Source organism: Podarcis cretensis (genome assembly GCF_951804945.1).
Source record: "Podarcis cretensis genome assembly, chromosome: 2".
Classification (NCBI taxonomy): Eukaryota; Metazoa; Chordata; class Lepidosauria; order Squamata; family Lacertidae; genus Podarcis; species Podarcis cretensis.
The window spans coordinates 82,794,683-82,820,313 of record NC_137171.1 but is presented as its reverse complement, the minus strand read 5'-3'; the positions used below and the strand labels follow the sequence as shown (position 1 = coordinate 82,820,313).

At 43.4% G+C, this 25,631-nt stretch overlaps 1 protein-coding gene across 2 annotated transcripts in view; it reads right to left on the bottom strand.

The window, feature by feature from the left end:
- CACNA2D3 (calcium voltage-gated channel auxiliary subunit alpha2delta 3) overlaps nt 1-25,631 on the bottom strand; it is a 494,630-nt gene that overhangs the window by 296,409 nt on the left and 172,590 nt on the right. The gene's annotated exons all lie outside the window — the stretch shown is intronic.

Below are 25,631 nucleotides of genomic sequence, written 5' to 3'. Positions count from 1 at the left end.
TTCCTGCTGTCCTTCTAGAAAATCCTCCAGCTTTGTTTGATATTAGACAACATAATTAAGCAACGCTTAAAATCATCTAATGCAGCAACTGGTGAATCTTAAGTCTTACCATTCCAAACCAGTTTCTTCAAACTGTATACAAACAGCTGAGAAAGGTGGGTGAAAGGGTAAAAAATTACTGAATGTATTTGTAAGTAAAGTGAAAGAGATTCTGAACTGAACATGTACAAATCCTCTGCAGATTATTTATTGCTCTCCCATGTAATGTAGCAATCAGGTCAGCTAAACCTGCAGTCAGAATAACAAGGCCACAATGATGACTTAATTTTTTAAAGTTTTTTTAAAAGCACATCTGTCTAGAGCCAAAGAGTTTTGAAAAAGTAAAACAAATGCATCTGTCTTAGCCATAAAATCTCATTTTGACACAGAATTACTTAAAGAAAGGGAAGAAAAGAGGTAGTAAGGCTGTCATGCTATACAAACTTACTTGGGAGCAAATTTGGTGGAATTTTGAACAGATATGCATAGGATTTGTTTCCATTCTTATACAGGACTGTACTGTACTGTAGTCTTGCTGTTAAATGATATCCAGTAAAAATCTGTAACCAACTCACTAAAAACTTGTAAAGATTCATATGGATGCTGCCCAAAGGGCAAAATAACAATCTAGAATTTCATCTCAAAAAGTTTATTATTATTGTCAGGGTAACATCAGAACTTATTAATAGTATAGTGTGCAGAAGTGCTGATTTACTCTTAAAAACTTTCTTACTGAGATTCAGCATCTGCCTACAATAAATTGGATAGAGAGAGAGAGAGAGAGAGAGAGAGAGAGAAATCAGCTCCAGTGCATTTGTACATTCTCTCTATATAATAAAAATGCAATAATGTCACCATGCAGCCCCTATTGGAGGATTTGTAGTGCCACATCCACAGTCATGGAGTGGAGTAGGGAAACAAACCCTCCACCAGCAACACAAAGAGAACAAGTTTTAAAGAAGACTGCTGCCACTGCCAATGACCTGTCCTCAAAAAAACCTATTTAGAGTCTCACACTCAATAAGCAAAATGGTCCCCCACTCAGGGGGAGCTGAATTTCACCTAAATATGGGTGAATTTCACCTAAATCCTAAAATTATTGCTGAAAGTTGTCTTTGATCTACTATTAAAAAAATACGGATGAGCAGCAACAGCTTCAATAGCAATTAATAGCTCAGAAATATAATATTATGTACAATATTTTATTATACTTTATTTTATAAAGAGATCTCCCAGAGTAATATTTTCACAGTAACCCTTTGGCTATTTAGTTAAACTCCTTGTTATGTATACTGTGAACAATTTCTAGTTGCTACATTAATCTGAAATACCTGTGAAACAATTTACTGGTATGATTACTGAGCCATAGACATGTCATTCAAATCTGAATACATTCAGAATTATGATTAGATTGTCAAAGTTTAAAATAGTATTAAATCAGCCAACTTCCGATTAACAGTATTCATTGTCTAGCATCAATTTGTATGACATTGTCATCTACAGTGGTACCTCAGGTTAAGTACTTAATTCGTTCTGGAGGTCCGTACTTAACCTGAAACTGTTCTTAACCTGAAGCACCACTTTAGCCAATGGGGCCTGCTGCTGCTGCTGCTGCTGCTGCACCGCCAGAGCACGATTTCTGTTCTCATCCTGAAGCAAAGTTCTTAACCTGAGGTACTATTTCTGGGTTAGCGGAGTCTGTAACCTGAAGCGTATGTAACCTGAAGTGTATGTAACCCGAGGTACCACTGTATTTAAATCGAAACTAGATCATGCTTCTGGCTATGAAGTTCTGTTCTGAAAACAGTGCAGTTGATGAATTGTATTTGCTTTATTTACTGCCTACGATGAAAACTGGTTTGATTCCATTAAGTGTTTCAAACTCCAAGAAAACAATCCAGAAACAGAGATACTTGAAGTATATCTAAAACGTTATGTTTTGGAGGAAATATATTTGCGTATTATCATTATTATCATTTATCATACTGAGTACAAGACTGGAAATGAACGTCTCACAAATGGAAGTCACAATTCAGAGCATATATTATTACTCATTTTAAAAATAAATAAAAGTGTAACACTACATACTTTTTGGTTTATGACTGGATTTTTATTTCACCACCATCCAAACAGCTTAGGACAGGTCACAACAATATAAAGACTAAAAGGTTTGCTCTCTCCCCCACACCCTTTCCTTCTCTCTCTAAATGTGTGTACGTGCGTGAGTACAGTATCAATGCAGAGCTATAAAACCTAATAAAAACCATTTTTATTTACTTCATGAAATTTATTTACCGCTTGATTGTGAATATAAAGACCACAAAGCAACATACAAAAAGAAGATAATAAAATCATTAGTAAAAGCAACTATTTAAAACACAGGGGTGGGGGAAATCAACTTTAAACTAAAAACAGATCCAAACACACATCAGCTTTCTCTATATCTGGGTTGGCTTGCCTAAGCAAAATTGTTTTTAGGAGATGCCTTAGAAAGCATAGTGAAGGTACCTGTGTGATGTCAAGAGGCATAAAGTTCAAAAGTGTAGGTGCTGCCACCCTAATAGACCATGGATCAAAGAGGTTCAACGGGCATATGTTGGGTAAGGTATTCTGGCAGGTAAATGGGTACGAAGCTCTTAAGGGCAGAAGTATTAAATGCATGTTTCTGGAAACGTTAAAATAGCATATTTTTAAAAAGAATTGGGGGGAAAGACTTAGAAATCCCAATTCTACTATATATCTGGCAATTAATTTCGATAAATGCTTTTATCAATCTAATAGCTTCAAATTTTGAGGGGAAATCTGCTTAAAACATATCATCAATGGTATTTAAATTGAATGTGATTTACAATCTGAGTAACCATTGCTGCTGGCATTGTAAGAAAGTCAGTGCAGGGTTTTTTTTAATTATTATTATTATTATTATTATTATTATTATTATTATTATTATTATTTTAAAAACACACAAAAAATGGTGAAAAGATAAAAATGATACTTGAAAATTGTTCTATTCTATATCGAACTGATTAAAGGATATAGAAGGCCCAAAGATCCATTGTATGTGTTATTAAACTATTCCTATATGGCTATAGAAGAAATTGGCATGGAAGTGGTACTGATTATTTTGACAGCTCCCAAAACAGTCATTGATTCTTATTGAAAGAAGCATCCCCCTCCACCTTTATCAAAGAAGTTTTACAGAATACTATCTGGAAGGGCATATTTTGCAAAACAAGCTTGCACAAAAGAACAAAAATCATATTTCTTTAGAATAACAATTTTCAAGGTGGTGTTAGTACTGTGCACTCTTTTCTTTGACATAACAAGGACAGACATAAACCCTCTCCAAGTCAGCCAGGTGTGCATCCCAAACAACTACAATTTCCTCTCCTCTCCAGGAATCTTCACATTGTTGGAGGTTGTGCCCCTTTGTACGTTAAAGGGTCCTTTTAAACGAGTTAATTGGGATTGGATGGGAAAGCATTTCCTCTGACCTAAATCAATCTTCCATCCCAGGACGTTTCAGTCTTTGAAAGGGATGGACCTTCTAATGATAGCTGAAAGGATGCTGGAGGGAGATACTGGGTTGAAATATGCATACAATTAGACACACATCCCACAATTTCACCCTCCACTCTCCCATGTAGCATGGGGAATGGGGTTTATCCCCTTTCAATGTGTTGTATCAAAGGATCCGGGGATAGTCATGCCAGACCCAAATTTGAGCACTACGTCTACTGTATTTATTGCTTTATGATTCCCCCCACTTCCTCTAAGGAGTGATGGACAGGGTATAAGTAATAAATTATTATATTAAATTATTATATGTATAGCCATCTTCTCCTGCAAGCTGACCTCTGTGGAGATTCCAACCAATGTTGTGGAATGGTTGATGTCAGGTTTTGTAGCTTAAAGAACACGGAATTTGTTGCAGCCTTCATACACACACATTTCCTTTCTTTCTAAGACACCCAACCCACGACACAAATACAAATATACAAATGTTTCTCCTCCTTTTCCTTTCTGTATTTCCCATCTGTGCTTTCATTTGGGGCCATGATGTACAAAAATGGCATGGTTGTTTTGTACTGCTCTGAGTTGGTACACTGCTTTGAACAGTCCAATTTTCAACTCACTACCAAGAACTACTTATCCATAGTTTGGCAGTTCTGGGTTATCAGACTGTAGTCAGCACAAGAAGATGGAATGCCAGGTTCACCCCTCCCAACCACCCAAAATAGAGTGGGGTGTGTGTGTGTGTGTGTGTGTGTGTGTGTGTGTGTGTCCACTTAAAGGGTATGTAGATAGGGCTTGGTGGCAGAAACACTAGCAAGAAGCACAGCATGACAAAATCACTGTCCTGGCATTGGTTCTTGGGGATTCTGCAGCACAGGCTACTCACTTTTCTTTGTCATTTGGCAGCCCTGCCAAGTGAATAAGACTTCCCTGGTAATCAGCAGTGGGACTGGTTGTAACCCCTGGCAAAGCAGCAGCATGCAAAGAATGTTTTGTTCATCATTTCCTTGGAAACATAAGAAACTGGGCCAGCAATTCAGTCTTCTTTACCTAAACAGCCGCTTGGTGAGAACCCAATTACCTCTCCCGCCACTCCATTTGACTAAGCATGCAGAGCCCAGCTGCTAAATCAGGCTGGGGAGGCATGCATTCAACCCTCCTATGCACATATAATATTCCTCTTAAACTGGGAATATGCATATAGAAGCCTGCTTCCACCTATATATTGCCCCTGCTGGACTGGGGCACTGGAGTATAAGATTTATCTGACAGGAGGAAGTCAAAATAATGAACGGTCTACAAGGCTGACCCAATGGCTATTAATTCAGGATTTCCAGACCTAAGCTGCTTCATTGATGAGTTGCTATATGTAAATTCCAAGGGTAAAGTTGCAGTGAGTACCTTTATCTGCCAAGATAAAGACTGAACGAGGTCCTCCTACCTAAATATAGTGCCATAATAACACTTCATTAAGTAACAATATATCATTTCTTATTGTGGCTACAATAATATATGGAGTGACCAGACCACACAGACATCACAGCATAAATGCATACAGCATGTCGCGAAAAACCCAACACACAGTATGTATCTTTACCACTTACCGATTTGTACTTTAAACCAACACAGAGATTTAAACCAGACTTTCCTTTTTAAGATTTAGTGACAAAAAATGCAAGGCTTGGTTCTCTTCACACTGGCAATACAACCTCAAATGTCTTCTAGCAATGTGGAAGTAATAATGTGAATCTTAGCTTAGCCAATGTCCAAGAGTATGAACTGGGAGTATAGGCAGAGTTTTCCTCTGTTCAGGGATGGTACTGAAAATTCTTAGGAAATTTCTGTGTATCTGAAGTATCTGTGTATCTGTGTATCTGTGTATCTGTGTATCTGAAGAAGTGTGCATGCACACGAAAGCTCATACCAAGAACTAACTTAGTTGGTCTTTAAGGTGCTACTGGAAGGAAATTTTTTTTATTTTGTTTTGACTATGGCAGACCAACACGGCTACCTATCTGTAACTGATTCTTAGGAAAGTGAGAGTAGAGAAAAGGCATCAATCAAATCAACATCAGGGTTTGTTTTAAAGGAATTTTTACAGTACAATACTGTTGCTTTTGTGGGAGAAAAAACATGAGAAGCTATTGCTCTATGTGTTTACTTACACATGGCAACCACATTTGAATTTTTGAGTCAGTGGCTGCGCTTGGACATAATGTGGGTCAATCTAGACAATACTAAACTAGAAGGACCCATGGGGTCTGCGTGGGTATAAGGCAGCTTCAGAAGTTCATAAGCCTGGATGAGTTTCCTATTTACTTATGGATGATAGCTCAGTCAGTAGAGCATGAGACTCTTAATCTCAGGGTCATGGGTTCAAGCCCCACATTGGACAAAAGATTCCTGCATTGCAGGGGATTGGAAGAGATGACCATCGTGGTCCCTTCCAACTCTACAATTCTATGATATATTTAGACTACTTTTCTGGGCAAATACCAACCCAACTAAAGGTTGCCTCACGTGTTGTGAAGCAGCACATTATTGGTTACACAGGTGGGGTATGTAGAGGCAAGTGTAATATGAACTAGATGTACACATCTACATCATTTCAGGTAGATTCTTGCAATATTGGGGAGGGGGGATTAAAAATACTAGCTGAATTTCCAGGAATTAGGGCTGTGACAATACCTACTGCATGCTTGAAGAACTTCAAGAAGGTTTTCAAGGGTTCAAATGGCACACTAAAGGGGCCTAAGGGAATAGATTAGCGAGCATAGAGGTGAGAGTCCCTTCATCTTCAGAGAAGGGATGCTGGAAGAATACTTTGGTGTCATTTGTTTGCCAGTGGCGGTCATGGGGTGAAGTACAGGGAACCCATGATCCCTCCTGACCCACCCCCACCCCCCAAAAAATCCCCAAACACTGCAGTGTCATTTCCCTGAATGGAGAAAAAGGCCTCTCGCATCTTCACTGGAACCCTCTACAGACTGCCACCCTTTCCTCTTCCCAAGTCCAGCTATTTTGTCCCTGCAAAGGGTAACTTGGGAGGATCCAGGTGTGAGAGAGCAGAATCAAGGTGAGGGACTGCTTGAGTTGGGCTGCGAGGAAATTGAGGAAAAGAATGTGTGGATTTTCAATGGTATATTTTTGGTGTGTGTGTATACTGCATACACAGAGACAAAATATACCATCAAAACACGTATATTTTTGCAACTTAGGTGCAGATTGGTGGCAATAAAAATCAGTGGGGGTAAACAAGGAAGTGCTGTACTCTCAATTCTGTCCTATCTGCCACTTCTATCTCCCTTGGCCAGATGGGGGAGGGAATCAAGTGGAGAATGGAAAAGATTTCTGTATCCAAATGTGCAGTCCAAATGTAGTTAATGTTGTTAAAGTGGGGAGGGAGAGCAGCATGCCTTGGAAAATGGCTTCCAGATCTACCTTGCTCTAGTGGGTCATAATCATTCCCAGGATATTCCAAAGAAACGAAAAGAAAACTTTGATTACATGTATTTTGATGAAAGATAGAAACATGTGAACTAAACCTCCCACACCCAAAAGCTTTTCCATCAGTCTTTATTGAGTGCCATGGGTATCTCAGAGAGCCCCCAGCGCAAAGCTACGTTGTTTCTTAGCCAAATCTCATCATCCATTACACAAGGTTCAGTTTCTCCGTCATAAGACAAGTCTATATACGAAAAGTAGAATGTATTTTTATTCGTTCTTGCCAATCAGTACCATTTTCATAAACAATAAAAAGATTAGCTCACTACCTCTCCTCTTGCTTTCCAGATTATATGAAAGATTTTTTGGATCGCGCTTGCTGTGTTTAATTCAGAAGGTACCATAAGTTTGCTATTCCATCATTGGCCTTAAGCTTAGGTTGGCTTTCTCGTTATAGCTCGTCATAACAAAACCCATCTGGAGGATTCTTCCTCCTCTCTGACCTGTACCTGCTTTCCATTTCTTTCCCGTCTAATTTTCTTTCTTTATATAGACTATGGAGTGAAAATCCAAAGCAAGCTGCATACCGAAATCCTACTGATTCTTAACAGCACACACTACACACAGGTCAGGAGAATCTTTCAAAGATATCATTCCTAGAAACACAAGAAAGCTGCAACACACTTACCAGAGAGTAAGGCACATTGAACTCAGCTGGGCTTCCTTTTGAGTAGACATGCATAGGATTGCACTGCTCACTGCCTTACACTGAGTCGACTCATTTGTCCATCTAGTTTAATATTTGTCAACACTAAAGAGCAGCACCTGAAAATAACAGGGGTTTAACCCGAGACCTTTCATAAACAAAGGATGTTATCTATCCCTGAACCACAGCCCTTCCCCATAGTGTTCGCAGATGAACCTCTAAAAATAAAATGAACCCTGGAAATCCTTAAAATTTGCACAGAGAGTTTTTCTTAGGTGGCAGTGATTTCTCCCAACACTGTCCCAACCCCAGTCCTAGGTGAGCTCACCAATGGATTGATCTGTAAATCAAGTCTTTGTTACTTCATTCACTTGCTGAAAGTTTTGGGAGCAAAACATTGTTGACGTGCATCTATATATTGTATATGCAGAACAGCAACCAATACAACTAATACAATCTCTATTTGCTGTTGTTTTCAGTCTGCAAACAATATGAAATTGATGACTCCCTCCAGATTTGCATTGCTTTTCCTTTGCATTAAAATGAAAAAAATATAATTACTTTATAAAATTCCACCACAGCGGACAGCAAGACGAAAGATGTAGTTTTTGTTAGAAACCAAATTGCATTGGAACAGAAAGAGTGCTGCATGCAGCGAACATGGACTGGAATGGAAACCGATGTTTTATTACATCCTTACTCCCAATAAAATAGGCATCTGTTTGACACTATTACTCATCTCTTTAAAAAACTGTGTCTTTCCTTCTGCTTTCAGTTCTGCCTCTTCTTGATTACATCTTCACTCTCCTGTGTGTCTTGTTAAAAAAGACATTTTCAACCATTCTTCTTAATGTAAGTGTTCTGAATTTTGATATTTATGTCTCCTAATGGAAGCCACAACTTTTTTTTCCCACCCTCCCCTTTTCCTTTCTTTAAAGGCACACAGAAAATCAACTTGGGGATTTAGAGAGTGGCAGTAGCTTATGTGAAGCTTGCAAAGCTTGTAGTTTAATAGCAGTGCCTTGAGCACCAAGTCTGCAGGGACATTAAAGTAAAATTAATTCTCATTTTATCTTGCTCTTTCAGTTTTTGCTGTTGGCCAGCAAATGCCAGAGTGAGTAGTGTGTTCACTACTGAGGAATCTTTCACATCAGTTTGTAACATGGGGATTAGTAAATCTCTCAGAGACAGAGATGCTTACAACATTACTTTGCTTTTAATGCTTTTTTATTTTATTTCCCGTCAATAGGGGACTTGTAGGAATTGAATGCCTATTTCGGAAGGGGTGTACATTTGAGGGGGGTTATGGTGGTTTGCTCTAAGGCTTAGGTTGGAGGAAGCAGACTTACTGCGCAGAGTTTGGAAGAGTCTGGTGTTACTATAGCCATATTTTGCAAGAAATGTTTTCTGTGGATCTCTGCTTCATGAAGTACACTTCTTACACTTCCCATGTAATGTGGGGAATGGGGGTCTTGCACATCTCCCCTGCAGTCACCCAAATGGGAGGTGTGCATGTTGCACTTGTTATACAGGAGGCACAAGGCTCTTGCACTCATGCTATTGTTATTTGTTTATAATGCCCAAAGGCACTCAAGGTCTCAAGTCTATGAGATTTATTGATGTCAACCTTCTGGAAGCATTTTCACAGGCCCCACTTACTTCATTGTAGTGTTTCAAGAGTAAGAAAAGTCTTGGCCAAAATTACTAATAATAAAAGTGCAAAAGAAAACTAGGCTTACTGGTCTGTCCATTCATGCCTGTACCGTACTAAAAAGTTCTTAATAAACTGAGGGGTTTGGGTTTGTTGTTGTTTTTTTGCACGATTAGATAGTTAGTTGTTAGCATAACTAGATCCCCTTCTGCTTAAACCAAAATAAATGCCTTAAATGAGCAAGACTCTTAGAGGGGTTCATATCTATAGGCTTTAATGTTCCCAATGGGTCAGGAGATGGGAAAAAATGAGCTCATAGAAACTAATGATGCCATCATGGAACTCACCCATTTCATGGGTGGCAGCGGTGAAAAAGGCAAATTCCATGCTAGGGATCATAGACACATCAAAGAAGCATTTCAGTTTAAAGCGATGTAAATTTAAACAGGGAAAACAGGTATAGAAAAATGGGACTCCACATCGCCATCTGGTGGCAAAATGTTATATTGCATATATAATGCAAATAAATCACTTTTTCTTTACCAGTCTAGCTAAATCCTTGGAAAGGAATTGAAAATAAAACTGCCAATTTGTATAATGCAATTATACAAATCTATGGTGCAACTACATTTGGAATACTGCGTGCAGTTTTGGTTGTCTTACCTCAAAAGGGGTACTTTGAACTTGAAAAACATTCAGAAAATATCAACCAAAGTGCTCAAGGGGGTGGAGTGACTCCCCTATGGGGAAAGGTTACAGCATTTGGGGCTATTGCGCTTAGAGAAAAAGTGAGTGAAAGGTGACATGATAGAAAAAATTAAAATTGTGCATTGCATTGTACCACTAGAACTTGTGGACAGCCGATGAAGCAGAACAATGGAAGATTCGGGACAGAGAAGAGAAAAAACTTCTTCATGCCATGTATGAACTATGGCACTTGCTCCCACAAGAGGCAGTGATGGCCGCCAACTTGGATGGCTTTAAAAGAGGATTTGACAATTTCATGGAGGAGAACTCCGTCAGTGTCTACTAGCCTGATGTAGCTTATGCTCTTTTGAATACCACTTGCTGGACTGGAAACCTCAGGATGAGAGAGTGTTCCCGGGGTCAGAATCCTGCTTGTAGGTTTCCCACATGCATCTTGTTGATCACTCTAAAAACAGTATGCTGAGCTAGATGGGCCATTGGCCTGATCCAGAAGGTTCTTCTTCTGTTATTTTTGTCCTATAATGGAAACATAAGATTCTTCTTCATCAGACATGGAAATGTCCCATGGTATTGCAGGATGAGAACTATCATTGTCATGCCTTTCTCTGATAAAGAGGTCCTTTCACTGTTGGTGCTGAGACCTCATAGCACCATCAGAATCTGAGGGTTTACCACCTGTTCCATCTGCTTGTTCCACAATCCTCCTGTTGGTGCTGTGGCCTCAGATGTAGAGTGATTTGTTAAACTTCACTCGTGTCCTCTTTCAACTTCATCCCAGCTCCTCACAATGGAACAAAAGCATGAGCTGCTTGTACATTGACCTTTCACCCTTTCAGACATTTCTGCTATATAACCTGCTGCAGACCTCACACAGTTTTGTATAGTGGACAGGAACTGCATTCAGACAATGGTCTGTTCCTTTCCACAAACAGACTTAAAATGAGCAACTCAGGCCCATGGCTATGTTGACATACACCTTACACTTGGCCTTCATTTTCTGTGGTTACTGTTTCTTATAGTCTCTGCCAAGTTGGTGCTTTGGGTTCTATCATGAAACACAAAAGTCTCTTGCCCATCAGTACCAAAACTCTGATGCAGCCATGGACATCAGATGTTTCTGAATAACTGAACCAACTGGCCTCAGCTTAATTTTTCTACTTTAGGCCCATGTCTTTCCATGTCATAGTTTTGCTCAACTATTTTCCTGGAAGTGTAAATTACCAGCAAAGCACATGAGCAAAGCAGCAAAGAATAATTAGGTCTGACTATGACACATGGCAAACAATTATGGACTCACATACACAGACTCATTGTCAAACTTGCTCCAGGCTTGGAAATGTCTTCACATTTTTCCACAGTTTATAGAGGAATTTGGTATGTATAAAGTATATAATTAGTATTATTAAATGTGATTAATTCATACTGTGGGAAAATGTAGAAAGAACTGAAAGATAGTTTGGCAAATTCCCTCCCCTCTCCCATTGAAAATGCAATCAAGCATGTGCATATTTGTCTCCCTGAAAATCCAAACAAAGCCAGAACACAATTATGGAATCTGGCTTTTTTCTCCCCTAGCTGAAGTAATGTATGCCCCATTTTTCATTGTCAGAATCTGTACTGAAAGTCCTTTATTTGAGTCATATCATTTCACAACACAGTTATTGGGGTCAGCTGGCTCACCCTGATATCACTCCCTATGCTCTTGCGTGTCTTTCTTCCCGTTCCTCTCTCAGGTTTTTATTTGACTGCTGGTGGCAGTTCAGCGACAGACACTGCAGTCACCATTTCTAAAAAAGAAAACCTCTCATTCTCTCTCTCTCTCCCATTTCTTTCTCTCAGCAGAAGCTGTGGGAAACACAGCAACCTGGGTCTACTTCTCATTGTTCTAGGAAACCCCATTTTGTATCCCATTGCATTGGTTTAAACGCCACATTTCTGTGTTGAAGATTAGATCACTGCAGTGTGTTTTTTGTTGGGCTTCTCTTGCATTTGGTCTGGAAGCCTTCTGTTAGTGCAGAATGCCACAGCGCAGTTGCTGAGAAGGAATGAGTCCCTCTCAGCAAGTGTCATCTCTGCTCAGAGACCTGCACTAGCAGCTGCTTTGTTACCAGACCCAATTCAAGGCGTTACAATTAGGATATAAAGCCCTTAACAGCTAAGGATCAGCTTACTCAAAGGATCACTTTATCCCATATACGCCCATTCAACCACTTCAATCTGCAGAACTGGCACTTTTACAATGGCTGCATAATGTTCATTCCTCAGTTGTAAGGAATTGATCTTATAGTGTGGTAGCTCCTAAACTCTGGAACTCCCTGCCAATTGACATTAGGTAGGTGGTCTTTGTTGTATCACAGAAGGAGGAAGAGGAGGAGGAGGAGGAGGAGGAGGAGGAGGAGGAGGAGGAGGAGGAGACGACTCTTTCGGTGCTTGCTAAAAGCTTTTTTGTTCAGGCAAGCTAATTCAGACATGCAAAGCTGATCTGTAATTATAATGTGCATTTTAAACTGTTGAATTTTATATTTCTATTTTTAATGTAGTTTTAACCTGGACATCTATTAACTATTTGAATGTATATGTTATACATTTTTAAGCTGCTTGGAGGTTTTATTTACTAGTAAGTAGTGTACAAATTCTGTTAAATAAATTTAACAGAGCAATGGGAGATGCAGCGAGTTAAGGGATGTGGTCATGTCAGCTTGTCAATCAGGTGGATTTCACTCACTGTGCTTGAAATGTTCTATGAGGATTGGGGTCCTTTGTTTTAATCCTGCACCTTTGTGCAGATGCTGGGGCCTAAACCTGCCGAGTCCCTCTTTTACAGTATGGAGCTATTAAGTGGCTATTATTCACTTTTGCTATGGTGCCCAAGCCTGCATCAAGAATTAATTGCCCTTACATAAAAATTCAAAGCTCCAAAAGTAATTAGGGAGATGCTGCAACTGTTAAGAGTTCTATATTATAGTATTCCATAGATGCAGAAGAGCTTTTAGGCCTCTTCAACCACCTGTGCCTTGACCAGCTACATTTTGTTACACAATCTGTGTTGCATTGGAAGCAAACCACCACCTTTAAATTCCAGCCATCTATGGTCCTTGGAAGGAATGGGGTAGGCAGTCCCAAGAAAACTAAAAACTGTCTCTGTTTCCAATGTGCTGTGGTTAATCTGAATATAAGAAACTTCAGTGTCTTCAAAATATGGTGGTCAGGTTGTTGACTGAAGCCTGGTATGTTACCACCCCCTACCTGCTAAAACAACTGCAATGGGTCCCTATCTGTTTCTAGGTTCAGGTTCAGAGCCTCAATTTGGGTCTCTATAACTATAAATAGTTTACAACCAGTGCATCTGACTTCATTTTCCCATATGAGTCTGCCTGTGCATTAAGATCATCTGTATTCCCACCTGTGGTTCCTTGAGCTCAAGGAAAAGCAGGATATAAGTATTTTAAACAGAAGTAAATACTGTAAATACCCTAAATCTGGAATTCATTTTACAAGTTCTTAGGTATAGGGGTTGGTATACATGTTGCTGTTTAAGCACACAGTCAAAGCTAGCGATATATGCAGTCATTATGCCACTATGCTCTTATTTCATTTAAACATCCGTAAGAGAATTGCAGATGGCTTAAGGGTTGCAGTCTTTTACTGTGAGACAGAATAAGTGATTTTTGTGTCTGTTGCACTCAATGTATTGCATATGCTTTCCTTTAGACAATAAAAGAAATTTTCAGCAAATTGATTTTATTTGATTATTTGACATTCCTCCATAATGTTCCCATTTTAAACTTGAGGAAAACATTCTGAATTAATAAGATTTTGAGGAACAAGATCTAGCTTAATTAAGAGTGGAAATATGTAATGTCTGCCAGATATTTATTTCACTGTTGTGGTGCAGCAGAGATGATATATACAAAATTAAGATGTACCATTTGCTGATGACCACAAAAAGCTCTTACTGAGTGAGCGGAAGGCCATTACCAAACAGATTACTGAGTCACATACTTTCAGCCATTGTAATAAGGTTTTACTACATTACACATGTGGGAAAAGGTAAACAAACAGTTAGGTTAGGGGAGAGCATGACCTACATACTTTAAAATGTCCCATTTATTGTTCAATTTTAAGAAGATGACACACTTAAAAGTTCCATTTTCCTGTCTTCTGTGTCATGAGTCTGATGCCTTATTTCCATACCCAATTATCAGACTCTCTTTCTCTTCTTGTACATTTGATCTGTTGTAGCGTGTGTTTCGAAATTACAGATGCAATCCAATGCACAGTAACCTGCCTTCTACGGCAGCACAAAGTGCATCACTGCTGTGTATTTGCAGGACACACATACAAGGAAAAGCAAGGAGAGAGGACAAATCTATACGAGGGAAAAGGATAATCAAAGAATGGGAGAGGGTATACTAGTGGCCAAGTACGTTGGTGGCCCAGCAAGTAAATCACAACATCCTAAATGTGGGTGGATCCCAGATTTTTCCCATAAATTTTTGTATCTATCTTCTGAAAGGAATTAATTTCATAAAAGACAAAACATTTGCCATTTTTGGCCCCACAGTTTGACTCCCCAGGGGGTTCTTGAGCTTCAAAGCCTGCTAGGTCAAAAACAATGGTAATAAATTTAAATTTTCCTGAAATAATCCCAAAGCGTTTAAGAATGGGGTATCAGAGTTTTAACTGTTGTGCTACAGAACAGTAAATAGACGCACAACTAAAAAGTGTCATTTGCTTGTATCCTAAAAGAAGAATTATCACAGTGCAATTCTACACATGTCTACTCCAAAGTAAACACCACTGGATTGAATGGGACATATCCCGGGGAAGAGCACATGGGATTGCACTCCCAAGTGAATTAGTGAGTCACATATTTTGAGTAATTTCTATTAACTTTTACTATAACGTGTAGGAAGAAATAAATAAATGGCTTCATTGGGGCAGACAGAAATCTACATAATTTCAAGTCATACAATTGTTACTTAGTGTCAGACAATTTGAACCTTTATTGGATCATCGATCCATTTTCTGTCTGATGGAGCTAAGCTCCACCTAGGAAGGAGCTTCACAAATGTAGTTCAAAGGGCCTCAGATTATACATTTTATAATCTGGGTTTTCAAGGAAAGGGGCCTTCCACCTGTTTGTTCTACCCATGCCTTTGGGCCAAACTAGACCTACGAAACAGAAGCTGACGGATTCGGATATGACGTTTAGGTGTGTGTTTAAAATTTTAGAGTATACAAAGGGAGGAGAGCTTTAAGATGTTTCCCCCAATCCGTTTCTGATATCACAATACAACCAGCAGTGAGAAAAAGCAGCAGAGTCCAGAGATGGGAAGTGGGGAAGGAAAAGTTTCTCTCCCCTACCCTGTACATTCCTTTTACTGGATTTATTCTGCTGCTCCGATACTTTTATGCCAGCGTTCAGAACTAAAAAGCCCTTTCAAGGGGCACACACATCATTAAAAAAAGAAAAGAAATATAGAACATTGGAGGGAAAACAGCAACAGGAGTACTGTAGACCACATAAGGCATATAAAAGGTGTTAACCTCCAACCCACTTTCCAGACAAGCTGATAAGTGCTAGTTTAACAAACACAGAGACGTCTGGTTTGGATCTTAGTTGGTATGAGACAGCCATGTTGTGGGTGGACCTCCAGATGTTGATGGACTGCAGCTTCCATCAGCCCTGACTATTAGCTGTGCTGGCCAGGGCTGATGAGAGTTGGAATCCAACAACAACATCTGGAGGGCAACCAAGTTCCCCATTCCTATGTGAGAACAATCTTACAGGGGTCCATTCTAAAACTACCATCAGCAGAGATGCTTGTGGTATGAACCCCACCACCACCACCAATTTTCTGCAGCTGGACTATGATTTGGTTAGGTTTCTGAAATGCACATGACTTTAGATTTAGAGGAGTGTTCAGAGCAACAGAACTACAATTCTCAGCATCTCTAACAAACTACAAGTCCCATTCTTCTTTGGGGAAAGCTTCAAAAGCAGGTTGCGACCTATGAGTAGTGTTTTTATACCAGGTTGTCATACTGGCAGAATTCTGAGAGAACATCCCTGTTTAGATAGATACAAAGAAGAGTACAGCTATAACTGCACATGACTTGAAGGGCATTCATGTGAAAGGGATGCCAGCATCCTGCAATTTCAAGGACAAATACAAGGCACAATACCGTACAGATACAACACAGCATAAAGTATATGTGAAAATGCTATAAACTATGGGGGGGGGGATTGGTTGTGGAAGGAAAGAAATTATATCAACAATAGTGCAATGTAAAAGCAAAAATGCTCCAGACACCCATATTCTCTTACATGGCTTCTTTAAAGACTTATTTTTTAAAACAAACATAAAAATTCATTCTATTGTACTGGTATAAAACAACAGTGGCATCTAGTGGCTAGTGGTGTTATAAAATGCCTTTTAACTGTTTTCACTAGTAATTCATTACATTCCTCTAGATTGAACTTGGATGCCTTGCAACTCCCATACTAATGAAAATATGGAGGAAAAGTTATGTTTTGAGGATATTACGCTACATATTATTCCCTGCTGGCCCGAGTTTTAAACGATTCAATAAGTTAATAGATGGTGGTGAGGGAGTTAAATCTCTAAGCTTATTTAGAAAGGAAGCATTCACAGAGCTTGAGAACCCCTTCAACACAATAACTTCAACAGTTATTATGTTAATATAAAACAGTGTCTTATAAACCAACAATTTTGGTTTTCTGTTGACTTAATATGATGCATACTTGTTTCAAAAGCATATTAAGGAAGAAAGATACATCTGCAGAATGTGCTCAAATTACTTCTATTAATGGGAACTGTTAGGAAAGTTCAAACACACACACACACACACACACACACTTTAGAAGAGTGTAAGAGCAGTGATTTCTTGCATCCAGTTTAATATTAATGTGCTGTGCTAAACTAAATGGCCATGCTCCAAATCCACACAAGAAGTTAACATCCGGGACGTTCAAGCATTCCTCACTTGCAGAAGAAAAGCTCAAGTCCCTCCAAATACTAGTTGCTGGAAATCACCAATGGAGCAGGGAGTGTTCTTGCACCCGGGTCCTCTTTGCAGGCTTCCCATTGGCCAAATTGAGAAGATGATGCTGGACTAGATGGGCCTTTGTCCTGATCTAGCAAAACTTTTCTCATGTTCTTAATACCGCCCAAAAGAGATTGCATGTTGTTTCCTGGCTACTGCCCATCAATTAATAAGAAAATACACTGCATTCAAATATTATCAAAGGGTAGAGAAAATTTTGCTTAAATTCTTATGGGTAGGGATTCCAAGTAACTGTTCTTTTTTGAACTTAGCTTACTTTCAAGCTAAATCCCATCCTCAGAAAGGAACCTTATGTCTTCTGGTTTTCTTGTGGAGCCTTAGGAGTGTCTCCCTCCTGCTTTCCTGCAGGTAAAACATTTCCCTTCACCCAAAGGTTTTTTGCACCTCATACCAAATGGAAGTATCACATACAAATTATGTATGCATTAATCATGCATATGCCACTATGTGTCCCAGACCCTGTTCTGTTTTAGAAATGCTTCTGAAGTTTCCAGCTAAACTAGAGGACAGAGGGGAACTTCAGCACCTCTTCCTAGCCTGAGTATGTAGTCCTTCCAACTTTCTCAGACCAGAGGATAAGCCACCAATAACATCCCCACCCCCTCCATTTCATAAAAGCCAGTGCCTGCAGAATCAGACAAGGTTCACTTAAAGGAGCACAGCCAAGGCTTTAGAGCCAACTACAATACAACTTTGCCAGTCTACTGGAGACTTCAGTTGGCTTCAGCTCGCTGCTGGGACATCTTCCATATCTCAGTCAGCAGGCCAACTGGGAGCTGTCTGTGGTCCTGACTTGCCTAAAGCTCTACTTTGCTTTGGTCTGACTCTATCTGCCTGAGGCTGAATCTAGACACATCAAAGAAGCGTTTCAGCTTCAGCGAAAACAGGTAGAGAAAAACAGGACTCCACAGTGTCACCTGGTGGCACAATGTTATATTGCATATACAATGCATATAAATCACTTTTTCTTTACCAATCCAGCTGAGTCCTGGGTGGTGGTTTCCATTTCCCGCAGTGAACTACAAGACATCTTGGCATAACCAGGCACACAGTTTTGTAAAGAACATCTTTTCTTTTTTCAAAAATGGTGTCATGTCTGTGTAGCACCTAGCACACAGATGGCACTTAACAGATATTAAATGGCAGCAGCAATTAAATGCTACCCATAGCTACTGAATACTATGGTTGGACTTTGTGTTTACAATTCACTTTTTCCATTATGAGGCTGCTCTTTCTTAATGATGGTAATAATATTTCAACTATAGTCATTACATTAAAGATCTATCATCTCTGGTGACATGTTAATTGGCATTAGTATTTATGACTATATAATGACACTGATAGTCAGTGAACAGTGAAAGCACTGTTATTAATATCAGCAGTTAAGATGAATGTGAAAATGAAAAATGTGAATTATTAGTTGTCATTTGCAAATTTAATTACTGCTAAGGAATGCTGATTTTGACTGAGATACAGAAACCTATGGTTGCAATACTTATATTTTAGCAAATACAACAAAAGCACTGCTTAACATTTAAGAAAAATGACAGCTCAGAAAGTATAAATGTCAACAGTGTGGTCTCACAGGTGGCTGTACAGATTTTCAAAGCATATTTCAGGAGCTTCAGAAACAAAAATAAAGTTATGGTCATAGATACTTCCCTATCAGTAAAGTAGATCCAATTTTCAAAACAAACACAGTGATAACTGAAAATTCCACAAAGAATACAAAGGAATCCAGTTATAACAAGCTGAGATGGAAATACAGACACACTTCCATTCTGTCACCCCTACCCCAACTTCCCAATCCCAAGGAGCCTTCCCAATCTAAGAGTCAAAGGCTTGTAGTATATGGGAATGGAGACAAATTCACATAGCATAATTGCATGCGTAACATTCTAATGATAAAACAGAAAAAAGAAACCAATACAGCAAACATTCAGTGATCTAAATTTAATCATTATCCAAACTAGGTAGTGAATTCCTGGCTACTATAGTGTTGAAGCAATGATTCTTCAACATCAACTTCGTTGGACTGGTCATGCTGTGCGGATGCCTGATGATCATCTTCCAAAGCAACTACTTTATTCTGAACTTAAAAATGGAAAGCGTAATTGTCAGAGCTGCCTCTAGGTCCCAGCTCACAGAGGACCAACGCTAGGCTGTCTTTATGTACAAAAATCTTTATTGAGGTTCAGTTTCCATTTCAAAGCCGCAGCGCGCAGCTCTACGTCTTAAACCCTAGACCGGCGAAGTACCGTCTGAGTCTCCTCCCCTATGACACCAGTTTAAGATCCTAGCCCTGCTCCACCTTTTACGCTGCTCTCTCCTCCTCTGGGTCCTCCTGCCCGCTGGGGCATTGCCCTTTCTGGACTCTTCCGACGCTGAGTCGCTTAGCTCCTCCCCCTCCCTCCGGCGGGCTTTAGGACCCGGTTCCCAATCCTCATTCTCTGCTGTCCCGCGCTCCTGTACATTTGAACTTGCCTCTCGCGCCAACCCAGTGACCTTCCTCCTGACCATTACACTACTTCTGTCACTGCTTCCCTCTTCCGGGATGCTGGCTGGATCTGACCTCCCCTCCGTTGTCTGACTCTCCGATGGAGGTGTGGTCAGCCCTGCCTTATCTTCTCTCCCTGGTGGGGAATGCACTGGCCCCGATCCTTGGGACTCTTCCCCCCCACTCTGCTCTGGTGGGGAAGCTGGTCCTGATTTCCAACTACTGCTCTGGGAGTCCCTGCTGCCCCCTTGCTCCTGGGGCGTTCCCCTTGGGAACCCCCTACCCCTGGCCACTGGCGCCCCCTTCTGTGAATCTTCCGATTTGCTGGAGAGGCTCATGGAATCCCTCGGTCCACTGTCCTCTTCTCCTATGCTCCCCTCGGATTCTTCCCCTTCGCTCTCGATCTCCTCTCTTCCCTGTGCCTCTGCTCCTGAACCCCTGACATCCATCCCCCCCTCGAAGCCCCCCCTTCCCCCCTCCCCCTTTTCTGGCGTGGGTTCTGGGTGCTCCAATGTTGTGGGGGTGAGTGCAGGATACAGTTCTTCCCCCGTGGTGTGCCTCCAGCCGGGTAGATCCGGCCATTCCTCAACGGGCTCGTCGACGTCGATCTCCTCCGCTTCCATCTCTCTGCCGGTGTGTTCGAACCCCGGATCCTCCCCCAACACGTCCATGAGCCCCTCTCCCCCTGTCGCCTGGGGTGACTCTGCGTGCGCGGGCCCGCTCGGCAGTTCTCTGCGCCACCCCACCACAGGTTGATCCTCCCACCAATAAGAGCCGCTTGTGCCAAACCCTGAGAGGGACCCCTCTGGGGAGCTAGTCTCCGGCGCTGTGTCCTCCTCTGAAGAGAAGCCCCGAAACGTGCTGGCTGAAAGTGTGGGTGTGAAAAGATATTCGGCAAAATAATCCTCCGGCATGGGCCTGTGTGGGAAGAGTGTGTGGAACTCGTCTTTGAGGTAGTGCTCCTCCACCGCATAGTACGGTACCCAGCTGTTGGCGCTGGCCGGGGTACCTTCCCTGGCGAGGAGATATTCAACCCCCTCTTCCCCCCATCTTGAGTCCAAAATATCCGTGACCTCGTTTAGCGGCCCCGCCCTCGGCGCCCCCCCTGTCGTGGGTGCGTCTCTAAGCGGGCTAGGAGCTGTCCCTGGCGCCTGAAACCTGTGAGGTGCCTTGTAGGGCGTGAGCACCGATCTATGAAAGACCGGGTGCATTCTGGATCCCTCCGGTAGTGTTAACCAGAAGGCCACTGGGTTGATCTGTGCCTCGACTTGGTAAGGGCCTAGCTGCTTGTGTCCGAGCTTCTTCTTAGCTAAGGATCTGGCCGGCACTGCCTGAGCTGCTAACCAGACCCAGTCCCCTACCCGTATGTCCTCCCCAACTCTCCTGTGTCTGTCTGCCTGCATCTTGTACACGTGTTTAGCTAGCTCCAACTGCCTTCGGAACTGTTCATGGACCTCCTGTAACTCCTCTGCCAATGCCTCTGCTCCCTGCGGCTCCCCTTCCCCCTCTTTCTCTAAGCCCGGGAAGGTCCTGGGATGTCGCCCATTGTTGGCGAAAAACGGTGTCACCCCCGTGGACACGTGTTTCGTGTTGTTGTAGGCAAACTCGGCCAGCGGTAGGTAGTCCACCCAGGTCGAGGGCTGCTGGTTCGCGTAGCATCTCAGGTACTGCTGCATGATGGCGTTGACCCTCTCCGTTTGTCCGTTGGTCTGCGGGTGTCTTGCCGACTCTAGGTTGACCTTGACGTTCAGGATCCCCATCAGCTTCTGCCAGAAACTCGAGATGAACTGGCGCCCCCGGTCGGACAGGATAGACCGTGGCAGGCCGTGCACCTTGAACACGTGGTCTATGAACAGCTTGGCTGTCTGTTCCGCTGTGGCCACCTTCGCGCAAGGAATAAAGTGCGCCATCTTGGTGAACATGTCGACTACCACAAGTACTGCTGTTTTGCCCCTCGAGCTGGGCAGATCAGTGACAAAATCCAAGGCCACCCTCTCCCACGGTTCGGACGGGGTCTGTAGCGGTTCCAACAGTCCCGCCGGCGGTCTGTGTACTGGCTTGGCCCTTTGGCATGTGTCGCACCTCGTGACGTAATCCGCGACTTCTCCCCACATCTTGGGCCACCAAAAGTCTCTGGCTACTAATTCCACCGTCTTGTCCTTGCCGAAATGTCCGGCGCTGGGTGCGTCGTGTAGCTGTTGCAGTACTCTCGCGCGGAGTTCATCTCCCGGCACATAGATGGCCCCTTTGCGGAGGAGCAGTCCGTCGCGTATCTGGAACTCGTCGTCCTTCGCTGTGCCACTGCGCACCTCCTCCATCTTGGATCGTGCAAAGGAATCCGTTCGAAGCTCGCGCCGTATTGCTTCCAGGTCCACGGTGGCCGAAGCGCACGCCCACGCCTTAGGTGCGAAAATGTGTTTGGCCGCTACCGGTGCTGCTTCCTCCAGATACTGCGGCTTCCTGGATAGCGCATCAGCCATGATGTTGTTGTCTCCGGGGATATATTTTATCCTGAAGTCGAAATCCGCAAAGAACTCCGCCCAGCGGATGTGTCTCTGGTTCAGGAACCGCGCCGTGCACCAGTATTCCAGGTTCTTATGGTCCGTGCGAACTTGCACTGTGTGTTTGGCTCCGATGAAGTGCCGCCACGCCTTGAAGGCTGCATGAATGGCCAGCAACTCTCTGTCCCAGATGGTGTAGTTCTGCTCAGACTTGCTGAGTTTCCTGGAGTAGAAAGCGCACGGCCTCCAATCCCCTTGCGGGTCTTGCTGCAACAGGACTGCCCCCACGGCTCTGTCGGAGGCATCCGTCTCAACCCTCATGGGTCTGCTGGGGTTCACATGTAGCAGTTGTTCTTCGGAAGCGAAGAGACGCTTGAGTTTCTGAAAGGACTGCTCCGCCTGCTCCATCCAGATGAACTTCTTCTTCTTGGAGCTGAGGGTGTCCGTGATGGCCGCCGTCTGCATAGCGAAACCTTTGATAAACTTGCGATAAAAGTTGGCAAAGCCGACAAACTTCTGGACCTCCTTCTGATTGCGCGGGCTTTTCCAGTCCAGTACCGAGCGTACCTTGGCGCTGTCCATGGCGATTCCCTTGTCGGACAGCTTGTAGCCCAGGAAATCCACCTCCGTCATGTCGAACTGGCACTTCTCCAGTTTGGCGTAAAGTCTGTGCTCCCATAGTCTTTGCAGGACTTCCTTGACATCTCTCTCGTGAGCCTCCTGCGATTCCAAGAAGATCAGAATGTCGTCCAGGAAGCAGACGCACTTCTTGTAGAGGAGCCCCGCTAACACGTGATGCATGAAGGCTTGGAAGCAGTGGGAGCCATTTTGTAAACCAAACGGCATAACCCTATATTCATAGGTGCCCAAGGGCGTAAACATGGCCGTCTTCCACTCGTCGCCCTCCCGCATGCGTATAAGATTGTACGCCCCACGTAGATCCAACTTGGTGAAGATGCGTCCCTTCCTCACCGTCGCGAGCAAGTCGTCGATCTTGGGAAAGCCGTGGGCTTGGTTTTCGAGTTCAAGATTCTGAAATCAACTACCAACCTCTTTTGGGGCATGTCTTTTTTCTTCACGAAGAACACAGGACTGCCCCCCACTGCTTTGGATTCTCGGATGAATCCCCGCTTCAAGTTGTGATCTATGAACTCCCTGAGCTCTTGCAGTTCGTCTTCAGACATGGAATACAGTTTTCCCGTTGGCAGCGTCGCCCCCGGCAGGAGGTCAATCTTGCAGTCGTAGGGTCTGTGGGGAGGCAGCTTGTCCGCTTCCTTCTCACAGAAGACCTCCAAAAACGCCTTGTACTTGTCGGGTACCGCTTGCAGCATGCCCAGTTGTAGCTGTGGGTCATCTTCTTGCCCCTCGTCTTCCTGGTTAGTCATGATGCAAAGTTCTGCGCAGTAGGAGGAGCAGAATGTCAATTTACGCTGGTACCATGCCAATGCCGGGCTGTGCCTGTCCAACCAGCTCATGCCCAATACTATGGGCGTGTCTGACAGGTGGGTGACATTGAAGCTGATGACTTCGCGGTGATTTCCAATTCGCATCACCATTGGCGGCGTTTGCTGTACCACCTGTCCCCCCAGCAATTCTCTTCCATCGACTGTCACTACTTTTAGGGGCATCGTGGCAGGCAGGAGCGCTATGCTATGTTGCTTGATGAAATCCACTCCTATAAAGTCTGCATTGCTACCAGAGTCAATGGTAATAGGGACTTCCATGGTGAGCCCATTGGGAAGCTGGAGTGCTGCGGTGAGCTGCACCATTGGTTTGGGCGGGAGGGGGTCTGTGGGCTGTAAGATTCCTGGGGACTGCTTCACTGACTCGTCTGGCTGGGCCCCAGTGGCTCTGCTTCCAGCCAGACTTCGTCGTTTCCCTGCTGTGGTTCTCTCTGCTGAACTGCTTCTGTTACTGTTGCTGAGGCTGCAGTGTGCTTGTGGAGCCTCTGGGGGCATTCTTTTGCCATGTGCTGAGCACTGTCGCAGATGTAACACTTCCTGTTCCCTCTAGGAGGCTTCACTTTGGCTGCTCCCGGTGTTAGGGCTCTGGTTGCTGACTGAGTCTTGGCACCACCTATCTCCATCGGCTCCTCTCCCCCTCCCAGTGGAGGCGTGGATTGAGCGCGCGCTGAGTCCCTGGGAAATAAAGGAGGTGCTCTCGCTGGTGTGCGTCCCCAACGCCCTTCGTCTTTGCTCCAGGGACGTTCTTCCAGACGCACCCCAATCGTCAGCGCTCTCTGGACAACTTCTTGAGTGCTCTGGGGTCTCTCCCCCCTTGCGATTTCGTCTTTCACAGCACCGTTCAGCCCCTCCCAGAACAGGTCCCTGACAGCCGCTGAATCTTTTTCCCATCCCAGCGCGTTTACCAATGCAAAAAAGCGGGAGTGATATTGCCTCACAGTGGCTCTGCCTTGTTTCAATCCATGTATCTCTTTTCTGGCGACATCTACATCTATCGCTGATAAAAAACAAGCATCCATTGCCTTAATGAAGGCATTCGCGTTTTGGAGGGCTGGATCATTATCTCTCCACAGATTGCGCAACCACGCTTTAGCTTCTCCATGGAGATGCGTTAGTATGAAGCCTACTTTCTCCTGCTCATCTCTAAAGTCCTTGTCCAGTAACTTTAGCGCAAAAACCACGTCTGCTCTGAAGTTAGGATAGTGCTGCAGACTCCCATCGAAATGAGACACCAGGCTGCCTCCTCTCTTTCCCAGCCCAATCCCCTCTGGTCTGGCTCCCGGTAGCCCCTGTTTAGTCAACATTTCCAACCTGGCTTGGAGATCCTTGCAGACAGCAGCTGCTTCCTCTTCTCTCCTCCTGGACACTAGTATTTCTGCGTTAAGTTGTGTCACTGCGTTTTGCAGGGCTGCCATTTGTTCTTCGGTAGTCATCTTGTGCTGCTTTCGTGAGCTCGCAAAGTACCAATCTTCGCCCCTCGCCGCGTCCACTCACGTCGCGAGGTTTTTAAGGAGACGGTACTTACTGTCAGAGCTGCCTCTAGGTCCCAGCTCACAGAGGACCAACGCTAGGCTGTCTTTATGTACAAAAGTCTTTTTTGAGGTTCAGTTTCCATTTCAAAGCCGCAGCGCACAGCTCTACGTCTTAAACCCTAGACCGGCGAAGTACCGTCTGAGTCTCCTCCCCTATGACACCAGTTTAAGATCCTAGCCCTGCTCCACCTTTTACGCTGCTCTCTCCTCCTCTGGGTCCTCCTGCCCGCTGGGGCATTGCCCTTTCTGGACTCTTCCGACGCTGAGTCGCTTAGCTCCTCCCCCTCCCTCCGGCGGGCTTTAGGACCCGGTTCCCAATCCTCATTCTCTGCTGTCCCGCGCTCCTGTACATTTGAACTTGCCTCTCGCGCCAACCCAGTGACCTTCCTCCTGACCGTTACACTACTTCTGTCACTGCTTCCCTCTTCCGGGATGCTGGCCGGATCTGACCTCCCCTCCGTTGTCTGACTCTCCGATGGAGG